At 40.2% G+C, this 13,320-nt stretch overlaps 1 long non-coding RNA gene across 1 annotated transcript in view; it reads right to left on the bottom strand.

Moving 5' to 3' along the window:
- LOC134292315 (uncharacterized) overlaps positions 1-6,946 on the bottom strand; it is a 153,016-nt gene extending 146,070 nt beyond the window's left edge. Inside the window, exon 1 of the long non-coding RNA XR_010000187.1 lies at positions 6,323-6,946. This is a non-coding gene — a long non-coding RNA (uncharacterized LOC134292315). The remainder of the gene's footprint in view (positions 1-6,322) is intronic.
- Positions 6,947-13,320: the final 6,374 nt, after the last annotated feature.

The following is a 13,320-nucleotide window of genomic DNA, read 5'->3' as shown; positions in this document are numbered from 1 at the left end:
GACATTGTGGTATATGATTAATATAGTACAATCTAAGAAAAAATAATTGGTTTCCCAGAAGCATTCTCTCCTGACGTTTCGCCCACATCTCTTATGCAACTTATGATTTAGCACTGGTATGTGACATAATACTAATGATATAACATACTAGGGGTGTATTATAGACATTGTGGTATATGATTAATATAGTACAATCTAAGAAATAATAATTGGTTTCCCAGAAGCATTCTCTCCTGACGTTTCGCCCACATCTCTTATGCAACTTATGATTTAGCACTGGTATGTGACATAATACTAATGATATAACATACTAGGGGTGTATTATAGACATTGTGGTATATGATTAATATAGTACAATCTAAGAAATAATAATTGGTTTCCCAGAAGCATTCTCTCCTGACATTTCGCCCACATCTCTTATGCAACTTATGATTTAGCACTAATATGTTACATAATACTAATAATATAACATACTAGGGGTGTATTATAGACATTGTGGTATATTATTAATATAGTACAATCTAAGAAAAAATAATTGGTTTCCCAGAAGCATTCTCTCCTGACGTTTCGCCCACATCTCTTATGCAACTTATGATTTAGCACTAAAATGTGACATAATACTAATAATATAACATACTAGGGGTGTATTATAGACATTGTGGTATATGATTAATATAGTACAATGTAAGAAATAATAATTGGTTTCCCAGAAGCATTCTCTCCTGACGTTTCGACCACATCTCTTATGCAACTTATGATTTAGCACTAAAATGTGACATAATACTAATAATATAATATACTCGTGGTGTATTATAGACATTGTGGTATATGATTAATATAGTACAATCTAAGAAATAATAATTGGTTTCCCAGAAGCATTCTCTCCTGACGTTTCGCCCACATCTCTTATGCAACTTTTGATTTAGCACTAAAATGTGACATAATACTAATAATATAACATACTAGGGGTGTATTATAGATATTGTGGTATATTATTAATATAGTACAATCTAAGAAATCATAATTGGTTTCCCAGAAGCATTCTCTCCTGACGTTTCGCCCACATCTCTTATGCAACTTATGATTTAGCACTAAAATGTGACATAATACTAATAATATAATATACTCGTGGTGTATTATAGACATTGTGGTATATGATTAATATAGTACAATCTAAGAAAAAATAATTGGTTTCCCAGAAGCATTCTCTCCTGACGTTTCGCCCACATCTCTTATGCAACTTTTGATTTAGCACTAAAATGTGACATAATACTAATAATATAACATACTAGGGGTGTATTATAGACATTGTGGTATATGATTAATATAGTACAATCTAAGAAATAATAATTGGTTTCCCAGAAGCATTCTCTCCTGACGTTTCGCCCACATCTCTTATGCAACTTATGATTTAGCACTAAAATGTGACATAATACTAATAATATAACATACTAGGGGTGTATTATAGACATTGTGGTATATGATTAATATAGTACAATCTAAGAAATAATAATTGGTTTCCCAGAAGCATTCTCTCCTGACGTTTCGCCCACATCTCTTATGCAACTTATGATTTAGCACTAAAATGTGACATAATACTAATAATATAATATACTCGTGGTGTATTATAGACATTGTGGTATATGATTAATATAGTACAATCTAAGAAAAAATAATTGGTTTCCCAGAAGCATTCTCTCCTGACGTTTCGCCCACATCTCTTATGCAACTTATGATTTAGCACTAAAATGTGACATAATACTAATAATATAATATACTCGTGGTGTATTATAGACATTGTGGTATATGATTAATATAGTACAATCTAAGAAAAAACAATTGGTTTCCCAGAAGCATTCTCTCCTGACGTTTCGCCCACATCTCTTATGCAACTTATGATTTAGCACTGGTATGTGACATAATACTAATAATATAACATACTAGTGGTGTATTATAGATATTGTGGTATATTATTAATATAGTACAATCTAAGAAATCATAATTGGTTTCCCAGAAGCATTCTCTCCTGACGTTTCGCCCACATCTCTTATGCAACTTATGATTTAGCACTAAAATGTGACATAATACTAATAATATAATATACTCGTGGTGTATTATAGACATTGTGGTATATGATTAATATAGTACAGTCTAAGAAAAAATAATTGGTTTCCCAGAAGCATTCTCTCCTGACGTTTCGCCCACATCTCTTATGCAACTTTTGATTTAGCACTAAAATGTGACATAATACTAATAATATAACATACTAGGGGTGTATTATAGACATTGTGGTATATGATTAATATAGTACAATCTAAGAAATCATAATTGGTTTCCCAGAAGCATTCTCTCCTGACGTTTCGCCCACATCTCTTATGCAACTTATGATTTAGCACTAAAATGTGACATAATACTAATAATATAACATACTAGGGGTGTATTATAGACATTGTGGTATATGATTAATATAGTACAATCTAAGTAATAATAATTGGTTTCCAGAAGCATTCTCTCCTGACGTTTCACCCACAATGTAATTTTATTGGTATCTATTTTTATTTCTGAAATTTCCCACCCTCGGCTTATACTGGAGTCAATGATTTCCCAGGGTTTTTTTGTGGTAAAATTAGATGCCTCGGTTTATATTCGGGTCGGCTTATATCCGGGTATATAGGGTATTTGAAGAATATTCCATGGAGAGGCCTTCGTCCTCATCCTCCTCCTCCTCATCCTCCTCCTCCGTCTCCATTGACGGCAATGCGGGGAATTTTCCAGTCCGCCTGCAATGCGCGCCTTTCACCACTGGATGGAGACAAACACACACAGCGGCTTCTTCCCATTCATTTTCTCTCCGCCTGCAATGCGCGCCTTTCACCACTGGATGGAGACAAACACACACAGCGGCTTCTTCCCATTCATTTTCTCTCCGCCCGCAATGCGCGCCTTTCACCACTGGATGGAGACAAACACACACAGCGGATTCCTGGCCATTGAATAGCCTTGCAGCATCAAAGCCTGGCTGCTTCATACCTAGGGGACTCCATTGTCGGCCAACTTGAATCCCATTGAATAGCCTTGCAGCATCAAAGCCTGGCTGCTTCATACCTAGGGGACTCCATTGTCGGCCAACTTGAATCCCATTGAATAGCCTTGCAGCATCAAAGCCTGGCTGCTTCATACCTAGGGGACTCCATTGTCGGCCAACTTGAATCCCATTGAATAGCCTTGCAGCATCAAAGCCTGGCTGCTTCATACCTAGGGGACTCCATTGTCGGCCAACTTAAATCCCATTGAATAGCCTTGCAGCATCAAAGCCTGGCTGCTTCATACCTAGGGGACTCCATTGTCGGCCAACTTGAATCCCATTGAATAGCCTTGCAGCATCAAAGCCTGGCTGCTTCATACCTAGGGGACTCCATTGTCGGCCAACTTGAATCCCATTGAATAGCCTTGCAGCATCAAAGCCTGGCTGCTTCATACCTAGAGGACTCCATTGTCGGCCAACTTCAATCCCATTGAATAGCCTTGCAGCATCAAAGCCTGGCTGCTTCATACCTAGAGGACTCCATTGTCGGCCAACTTCAATCCCATTGAATAGCCTTGCAGCATCAAAGCCTGGCTGCTTCCTACCTACGGGGAATCCTCTTTATGCCACGAAGGAAACCCCACTAAGGACTACGCCACAGCAACGCGTGGCCGGGTACAGCGAGTTATATTATACGACTATATTGCAATATTATTAGTAATATTTCATATAATAAAAATATACAATTATAGTGAATTATATGTACATCCTCTGGAGGAGAGAGGGCGGTCTAGAAATAAAGTTTTGTTGTTATTATGTTATTCTTATTGGAAAACTAAGCAAGGGGGGGTTATATCTCCTAGGCTCCAATGGCATTGAGCTGTTGTAGGGTTTGTATAGGATGGTGGGAGTTGTAGTTTGACAAGGCACCGGCACTCCTGGGCAGAAGACGGGAAAGACCTTGCAAAACCCTAACTCCCAGGATATTATTATTAGTAGTATTACTATTGTCATGTAATTATATTTCCCAAATGGCTCAATGATAGATCAATGGGATTCCTTATGTCTTTTCTCTTTGTCGCCCTCCTGTGGACAGAAGAATATTGCACTTGCCTTGGGATTCTGAGTCTTCGCTCTCTGCTGCCATCCAATGGTCAGAGGCGGAAGTGCAGCCTCGAGCGTTGAAGGCGCCTTTGTGCTGCACTTCCCGACCTGACCATTGGATGGCAGCAGAGAGCAAAGAATCAGAGTTTCAAGGCAAGTGCAATATTCTTCTGTCCACAGGAGGGCGACAGACAGAAAAGCCATTAGGACTTAATGTAATATTAATTGATATTTCTTTGATCCAGTATTAATCTTAAATAATACTAATACTACTAATAATAATCTTGGGAGTGAGAGGTTTGCAAGGCCTTTCACCCCCTCCACCCAAGAGTGCTGGTGCCTTGCCAAACTGCAACTCCCACCATCCCATGCAACCTCTGCAACTTTGCAACCGCACAATACTATGGCCATGTTCCCGAAGCATTCTCTCCTGACATTTCGCCCACATTTATGGCAGGCATCCTCAGAGCTTGTGTGGTATTTTGGAAAACTAAGCAAGGGAGGTTTATCTATCTGTGGAATCACGTCCAGGGCGAGAGAAAGAACTCTTGTCTTGGAGGCAAGTGTGAATGTTGCCATTGGCCGCCTTGATTAGCATTGAATGGCCTTGCAGCCTCAAAGACTGGCTGCATTCCTGCCTGGGGGAATCCTTTGTTGTGAACGCGTTAGCTGGCCCTGATTGTTTCCTGTCTGGAATTCCTGTGGACTCGCAGGCCTGGGATAGTGAGCATTTATCGCACTTTAACTCTCCTTTTTATAAAGAAACAGCTCTCTCTTTTACACCAAGGTGGCCTTTGTGATCATTCGGAAGACCGTTTCCAGACTCAGGGCAAAATGCAACGGTTCTTCTCCCATCCTCTGTTCGTTCCCAGAGATTTTACTTAGTTTCAGGCGAATGGCGCAACAAGCAAAATGTCTGCATTTCCCTCCCCAATAAAAACACCCAAAACCTGGCCGTCGTGAAATAATAAACTTTATTGATTTCATGATGGGAGCCACCGTTTTGTATAGAAACAGAATCAAAACAAGCTCAGCGAGTTGTAACTCAGCCGTAAGGACAGAGAAGTGAGAATTCAGGCGGCTCCTACGTGTGTTTTCCCTTTCTGGGTTTAAGAAATGGTGCCTGGGAAGGAAGGAAGAGGTTTCTCAAGGAAATTGCATACATTTGCAACCAAAGTTGGTGTAAAGAAGTGTGTGTTTTTATTTTGATTTATGGATGACATGTTTATTTGATTTTGTTTAAACAGCCAGGTTTGGTTAAGTTTATTTTTTTATTTTATTTTTTGTATCATTTTTATTGAGAAGTTTCTTTTAAAACATCAAACATAAAACATAAGACGACATACGGCAGGGGAACAGGGAAGGGAGGGCAGGGGCAGGGCAAGTGTGTCTGGATTAGGGATTGTGAGAGGGGATAGACACTAGCAATGGGGGGGGGGATTGACTTCCGATCTTTGTCACTAATCATTTATGTTCCAATTAGATAGTTCTTATCATCTTTTCTTAAGGTAATAATAATAATAATAATAATAATAATAATAATAATAATAATAATAATTTTAGTTTTATACCCCGCCCCATCTCCCCGAAGGGACTCAGGGCGGCTTACATGGGGCCAAGCCCAGATATCAGACAATATAAAAACATATCAATAAAACAAGTCAATCAACAATAAAACAAATCATAAAACAAATGAGGTCACATACAATAAATATACTGATAAAATCCCGGGTTGGCTCCAAAAAGTAATATCTCCTACCCAGAAAAGAAGAAACCAACAGAGAAGATGTGCTTGGGAGGGGGGGGGATAATTATACCATTGTATTACATTTTAAAAAGAACAAAAAATGTAATGCCTGCAAGACATTTGTGGAGGGGGAAAAATAACTAGACTTTCCTGCAATTTTTTTAATGAGGAAGAGCTTAAGGGTTAAACTATTACATATACCTCCCATTCTAAGATCCCCATGGATGCAAGTAAACCTTATATTTCGCGGATATTTGGGCCAGAAACATATCACAGAATTGCAGCGAAGAACATAGAGAGGCCTACAAACACTTTGGAGGGGAGAGTTTACTACAGTAAGTAAAACCATGCATATCAAATCTATAGATAAGGAGACTGTACTGCAATCAGTAAAATCTTCATTATGTTTACCTAAACTACAACTTCCCAGAAAATCTGAATACAACCTTGCTGGTTCCCTTCTCTGAAGTAACAAGGTAGTCTTCAAAGTTTGACCAGTCCGTGGCTCTTATAGCTCTTCCGTTGCTCTTTCTCATTCAGAAGGTAAGTTTGTCCATATCCTTTATTTCAGTCCATTTGGTCAGCCAGGCATCTTTCGATGGGGCTTTCTCACTTTTCCATTGTTTTGCGATTACCATCCTTGCTGCAGTAATAAAAAAATGTAAATAGTTTATCTGTATTTAAATCTACCTTATCTAATTCATCATATAACCCTAGCAGGAGGAGCTCAGGCGTCTTCGCAAAGTTTGTGTTTAGAATTTTATTACTTTCGTCTAACATCATCGTCCAAAATTTTGCCATCTTTCTACAACTCCACCACATAGGGTGGTACGAGCCCACTTGAGATTTACATTTCCAGCATTTATTATTAGTATTTTTATACATAAATCCTATCTTTTGGGGGGTTAGGTACCATCTATGCATTACTTTCAGCCAGTTTTCTTTCATGTCCATGGAGTACGTGTATTTAATTTTTTTTCCTCCAAATCGATTCCCACTCATGTAGGTAAATCGGACATATGAAATAACAGAATAATATAATAACGACGCAATATAATAATAATATAATATAATATGAAATAAGAACAAAATAATATAATAATGATGAAAAACAATAATAATAATATAAAATAATATAAGATCCAAATAATATAAGGATGCAAAATAATAGTAATATAATAATATAAAATAACAACATAATAATGCAAAATACTGTGTATTATAATAACACGAAATAACAGAATATAATAATGATGCAAAATAATAATTATAATACGCAATACGTAAGAACAAATATAAAAACGATGTAAAATAATAATATAATAATATAAAACAACAACATAATAATGCAAAATCATGTGTATAATAGTATGAAACAACAAAATGTACAATTATAAAAGTGTATTATTATTATTATATTGTATTGCATCGGAATATTATTATCAATATTATATGTATATACATTATAATATTAGTACAGCACAATATAAGCATTATATATTATTATATTGTACTATAGGACTATATTGCAATATTATTAGGAATATTACATGTAATATAAATATATAATTATAATACCGTATTATTATTATTATTGTATTGTATTACATCGGAATATTATCAATATTATATGTGTATACAGTATATGATGAGTATAGTATGAGTATTCTCTATTATTCTATTGTGAAATTGATACAGGAGACATGATGGACAGGTGTCTTCCTGGTCCCGCCTTCTTCCTTCTGGTCTACTTTTTTACTTTCTCAAACCTATTAGTAGAAATAATTTCTAAGCCGAAGCGCCGGCGTTGTCCGTAGACACCTCCAGGGTCATGTGGCCACTGGCACGACGGCATGGAGCGCCGTTACCTTCCCGCTGGAGCGGTACCTATTGATCTACTCACACTCTGGAGGTTGGTGCTCACCTCCATTTATTTTTTTTAAATCATTTTTATTGAAATACATAATTTTTTTTTAAAAAAGGTCAGGAAAAAAGAATTGGCCTGGGCGAACTTGGGACTCCAACTCCCACAATGCTTAGCAGCCAGCCTACGGGTTGGGAAGAGTCCCAAACTCCGGCAGGCAGGGAGGGCGCGCAGGCCAAGGGGCTTTTCCTGCCTGGGATTCCTTCCCCGCCTTGGCCTGCAAACGTCCGGGCAGGGAAGGGAGGCAGGCGCGGCCTCACGCCCAACCCCGGCTCGGTTTGGAAGGCCACGCTCCCGGCGCCCTTCCTCCTCCTCCCGGGCCTTGGCGACGAAGCCTCGACGGACCCGGGTCACCGTGGAAACGCCGCCCCGAACGCCTCTGACCGGGCCGGGCCGCCATCTTGCCGCCCTGTGACGGAGCTTCCGGTAACGCCGAGGAGGCCGCGCAGGCGCAGAAGGGAGGGACAGGGATGCCTGTAGTGGGCGGGGCCAAGTTCGCTCTCATACGGAGCAGGACGCGCAGGCGCATAAAGGGATGCCTGTAGTGGGCGGGGCCAAGTTCGCTCTCATAGGGAGCAGCCCGCGCAGGCGCATAAAGGGATGCCTGTAGTGGGCGGGGCCACGTTCGCTCTCATAGGGAGCAGCCCGCGCAGGCGCATAAAGGGATGCCTGCAGTGGGCGGGGCCAAGTTCGCTCTCATAGGGAGCAGCCCGCGCAGGCGCATAAAGGGATGCCTGTAGTGGGCGGGGCCAAGTTCGCTCATAGGGAGCAGCCCGCGCAGGCGCATAAAGGGATGCCTGTAGTGGGCGGGGCCACGTTCGCTCTCATAGGGAGCAGCCCGCGCAGGCGCATAAAGGGATGCCTGCAGTGGGCGGGGTCAAGTTCGCTCTCATAGGGAGCAGCCCGCGCAGGCGCATAAAGGGATGCCTGTAGTGGGCGGGGCCACGTTCGCTCTCATAGGGAGCAGGCCGCACAGGCGCATAAAGGGATGCCTGTAGTGGGCGGGGCCAAGTTCGCTCTCATAGGGAGCAGGGTTAAATACTCTTTGGCAATGGCCAGATGTACTTGGGGTGCAAGAAAATGGTGGTGTTTATTAATAATCCTTTATTTTTATACCCCGCTCCCATGTCACATGTAATAAAGTCATACATTAAAAACGATATAAATAATAAAACCATATAACAGAATATCAGAACAATGAGTCTGAGCACAGTGCAAAACTTATAGTGTTTCTCTTGACTTTATTTGTAGAAAACAAGGTTTATAAAAGGCAGCAGCACAAACTGTATTGTAATCTAGATGTTTAAGGCTGCCAAAAATTAAACGTTTGAATAATAACCAGAAAACACCTTTTTTTGGGAAGAGTTTTATTCTGGAACGCTAACATTGTTGGAAAGGGGTCGAGCTCAGCAGCCAGAACGGCAAGGCGTCCTGCTCTCTGGGATCTCCTTCCGTCCGTCCGTCCGTCCATCTGTCCGTCCTTGGCTCTTGTCCAGGAGGAGCCCCTCCCTCCCTCGGCGATTCCGGAGACATAGAACAAGGGAGAAAACAAGGGTCAGAAGGGCTGAACCAAGGGAGCATCTCGCTTTTGGGGGCTCTTGGGAACTGTGGCTTTTTCTACTAGGATCCCCTTCCACCAGGCATTTATTTATGGGGAGCGGGGGTCCCTGCACAGAGAAAAGGGGGTCCTAAGGGGGTCCCACGTTTGCATCCAGAACCAGGCTCCCTGTTGCATGAGGAACGCGGCTGCCGGGGAGGGAGGGAGGGCTGTCCGTTGGCCCTGGGCGGATGGCGGAGGGGCTTTCTAGGCCGTCGGATTGGGGGGGAGCGGGGACCAAACACTGGGGTCCCGAGGGGGGGGGCGCTCCCAGCGCAGGGCAGGGACAGGGTTAGGGTTCTTCCCACCCGAGGCCCGGAGGCCCCCTCCCAGCTTGGTTCTTGCCAACAGGCAAAAACAGCCCTATTTAAAATTCCTGCTCTAGTTAGAAATGGGTTAGTAGGGTTAGCAGGTTAAGGTTAGTTCAGGTATTAATCTGAGCTGCTACGAGATGTTTAAAATGCCCGTGACGTGAGCTGGGAGCAGCCGCTCGGGTCCCCAGAGTTGTTTCCTTGGGTGCAAGGGTTTTAATATATATATTTATATTTTTATATCCCGCTGTCCCGCCAGCCGCAACCCCCTGCCCGTCTAGGGAGATCCGCCCACCCCCCACGATCTGCCCAGGGCAAAGGGAGGACCCGCCCGTCCCTGAGTGGGGCCTCAATGCCACACTCAAGCGGAGCCGTGAATGAATGTGTTCCTCAAAGGAAGGCCTAGCGCACAGGGAGCCTGCTTTCTGATGCAAAGGTAGGAGTGAAATGCCTGGTCTGACACATTAATGACAGGGGATCTCAGTGGGGGGGCCCTCCCCCTAGCAACAACGTAATACTAATAATACAATCAGTGGGGGGGCCCTCCCCCTAGCAACAACATGGTCCTATGTAATAACATTGTGCTAGAATAATAATATACTCTATTAATGTCATATGGAGACTAATGTCAATAACTAATATTAACATCTAATAACATTGTGCTAGGATAATAATGTACTCTATTAATGTCATATTGAGACTAATATGAATAACTAATATTAACATTGTGCTAGGATAATATATACTCAATGTCATATCTATACTAATATCAATAACTAATAAAAACATCTAATAACCAAGATGCTCCTCCCCCAATAACATGCTATTCTAATTTATATTGTATATACAGTAGTCTCATCCAACACTCTCTTATCCAACATTCTGGATTATTCAACGCATTTTTGTAGTCCATGTTTTCAATGCGTCGTGATATTTTGGTGCTAAATCCGTAAATACAATAATTACTACATAGCATTACTGCATATTGAACTACTTTTTCTGTCAAATGATGTTTTGGTGCTTAATTTGTAAAATCATCAACTAATTTGATGTTTAATAGGCTTTTCCATAATGCCTCCTTATTATCCAACAGCGCAGGCTGGAAAGCAAGCCAGCTGCAATTAACTGCAATGAATCACTCTGACCAGGAGGTCACGAGTTCGAGGCCCGGCTCGGAGCCTGTTTGTTTGTCTTTGTTCTATGTTAAAAGGCATTGAATGTTTGCCTATATGTGTCATGTGATCCGCCCTGAGTCCCCTTCGGGGTGAGAAGGAAGGGCGGAATATAAATGCTGTAAATGAGTAATAAATATCAACAAATCACTCTGACCAGGAGGTCGTGAGTTCGAGGCCAGCCCGGTAAAATGCTGCAAATAAATAAATAAATAAATATTCGCTGGCCCATTTATGTTGGATGACTCTACTGTGTGTATATATATATGTATGTATATATACATATATATGTATATATATATAAAATTTAATATATAATTATAACATATTGCATATACATATAATGTTCATATTATATTGTAAAACGATATACTAATAATTAAATATAATAATATTAATTATGTATTACATTTTGCATGTAATACTACTAATAATATTACCATATATTCATATAGTACAATATAGTAATTTACTGCCAGTATTGTACTATGGTAATAATATAATATTGTATGTAAATTTAATTTGTAAGCCGTTCACCTTGGGGGCGAGAAGGGCAGCATATACATCTAGCAAATAAATAAATAATGCAATATAATACTAACAATGATACAATATAATAATATGAATTACATATTATATATTGAATGTAATATTGCTAATAATGTTTCTGTATAGTGGTATAATGCAATGTAGTATATAATGCTAATATTGTGCGATGCTAATGATACAGTGTATGTAATACACCTATCTGTATTTTATGATGTGTTTTATGAATACTGATGTAAGTTAATGATGATTTATATTGCACTGTATGGTTTTTATATATGCGTTTTATTGTTAAGCTGCCCTGAGTCCCCTTTAAGGGGAGAGAGGGCGGGATATAAATATTGTAATAAATAAATAAATATGTAAATATAACTTGTAAGCCGCTCTGAGTCCCCTTTAAGGGGAGAGACAGCGGGATATAAATATTGTAATAAATAAATAAATATGTACATATAACTCGTAAGCCGCTCTGAGTCCCCTTTAAGGGGAGACAGTGGGATATAAATATTGTAATAAATAAATAAATATGTAAATATAACTCGTAAGCCGCTCTGAGTCCCCTTTTAAGGGGAGAGAGGGCGGGATATAAATGTAATAAGTTAATAAATACAAAAATCTCCTTTTACCAGGCTTCAAATTCATCATATGGGGTCCCCCCATGCCTGGCTATGCAGAATAGGCTGTAGCCCATAGGCCTGCATTTAGGTTAAGATTCTCCCAGGCATCCTATTAAAAATAGAGGGTCCCTCACCTTGCGTTAACCAAAGGGGTTCCCACCTGCTAGGTTTGGCTTTAAACGCAGCGGGTCCCTCAGAAGCCTGGTTTTAAATTAATTGCAAACCTCCTTTAACGAGGGTTTGCCTTACAAATGGAGTTTTCCACATGGAAAGGTTGGCATTAAAAGGGGGTCCACGTATACCTTGAATGGATTTGAACTGAACACACCTATCTGTATTTTATAATGTGTTTTATGAATACTGATGTAAGTTAATGATGATTTATATTGCACTGTATGGTTTTTTATATATGCGTCTTATTGTTAAGCCGCCCTGAGTCCCCTTTTAAGGAGAGAGAGCGAGGGATATAAATATTGTAATAAATAAATATGTAAATATCACTTGTAAGCCGCTCTGAGTCCCCTTTTAAGGGGAGAGAGGGCGGGATATAAATATTGTAATAAATAAATATGTAAATATCACTTGTAAGCCGCTCTGAGTCCCCTTTTAAGGGGAGAGAGGGCGGGATATAAATATTGTAATAAATAAATATGTAAATATCACTTGTAAGCCGCTCTGAGTCCCCTTTTAAGGGGAGAGAGGGCCGGATATAAATATTGTAATAAATAAATATGTAAATATCACTTGTAAGCCGCTCTGAGTCCCCTTTTAAGGGGAGAGAGGGCGGGATATAAATATTGTAATAAATAAATATGTAAATATCACTTGTAAGCCACTCTGAGTCCCCTTTTAAGGGGAGAGGTCGGGATATAAATATTGTAATAAATAAATATGTAAATATAACGTAAGCTGCTCTGAGTCCCCTTTTAAGGGGAGAGAGGGCGGGATATAAATATTGTAATAAATAAATACAAAAATCTCCTTTTCCCAGGCCTCAAGTTAATAATCTGGGGTCCCCCCATGCCTGGCTATGCAGAATAGGCTGTAGCCCATAGGCCTGCATTTAGGTTAAGATTCTGCCAGGCATCTTATTAAATATGGAGGGTCCCTCGCCTTACGTTAACCAAAGGGGTTCCCACCTGCTAGGTTTGGCTTTAAACACAGCGGGTCCCTCAGAAGCCTGGTTTTAAATTAATTGCAAACCTCCTTTAACGAGGGTTTGCCTTACAAATGGAGTTTTCCACGTGCCAGGAATAAATACCACGTGCCAGGCCCTT

This window comes from Anolis carolinensis, unplaced genomic scaffold (assembly GCF_035594765.1).
Source record: "Anolis carolinensis isolate JA03-04 unplaced genomic scaffold, rAnoCar3.1.pri scaffold_7, whole genome shotgun sequence".
Lineage (NCBI taxonomy): Eukaryota > Metazoa > Chordata > Lepidosauria > Squamata > Dactyloidae > Anolis > Anolis carolinensis.
This window is presented reverse-complemented; position numbering and strand designations above follow the sequence as displayed.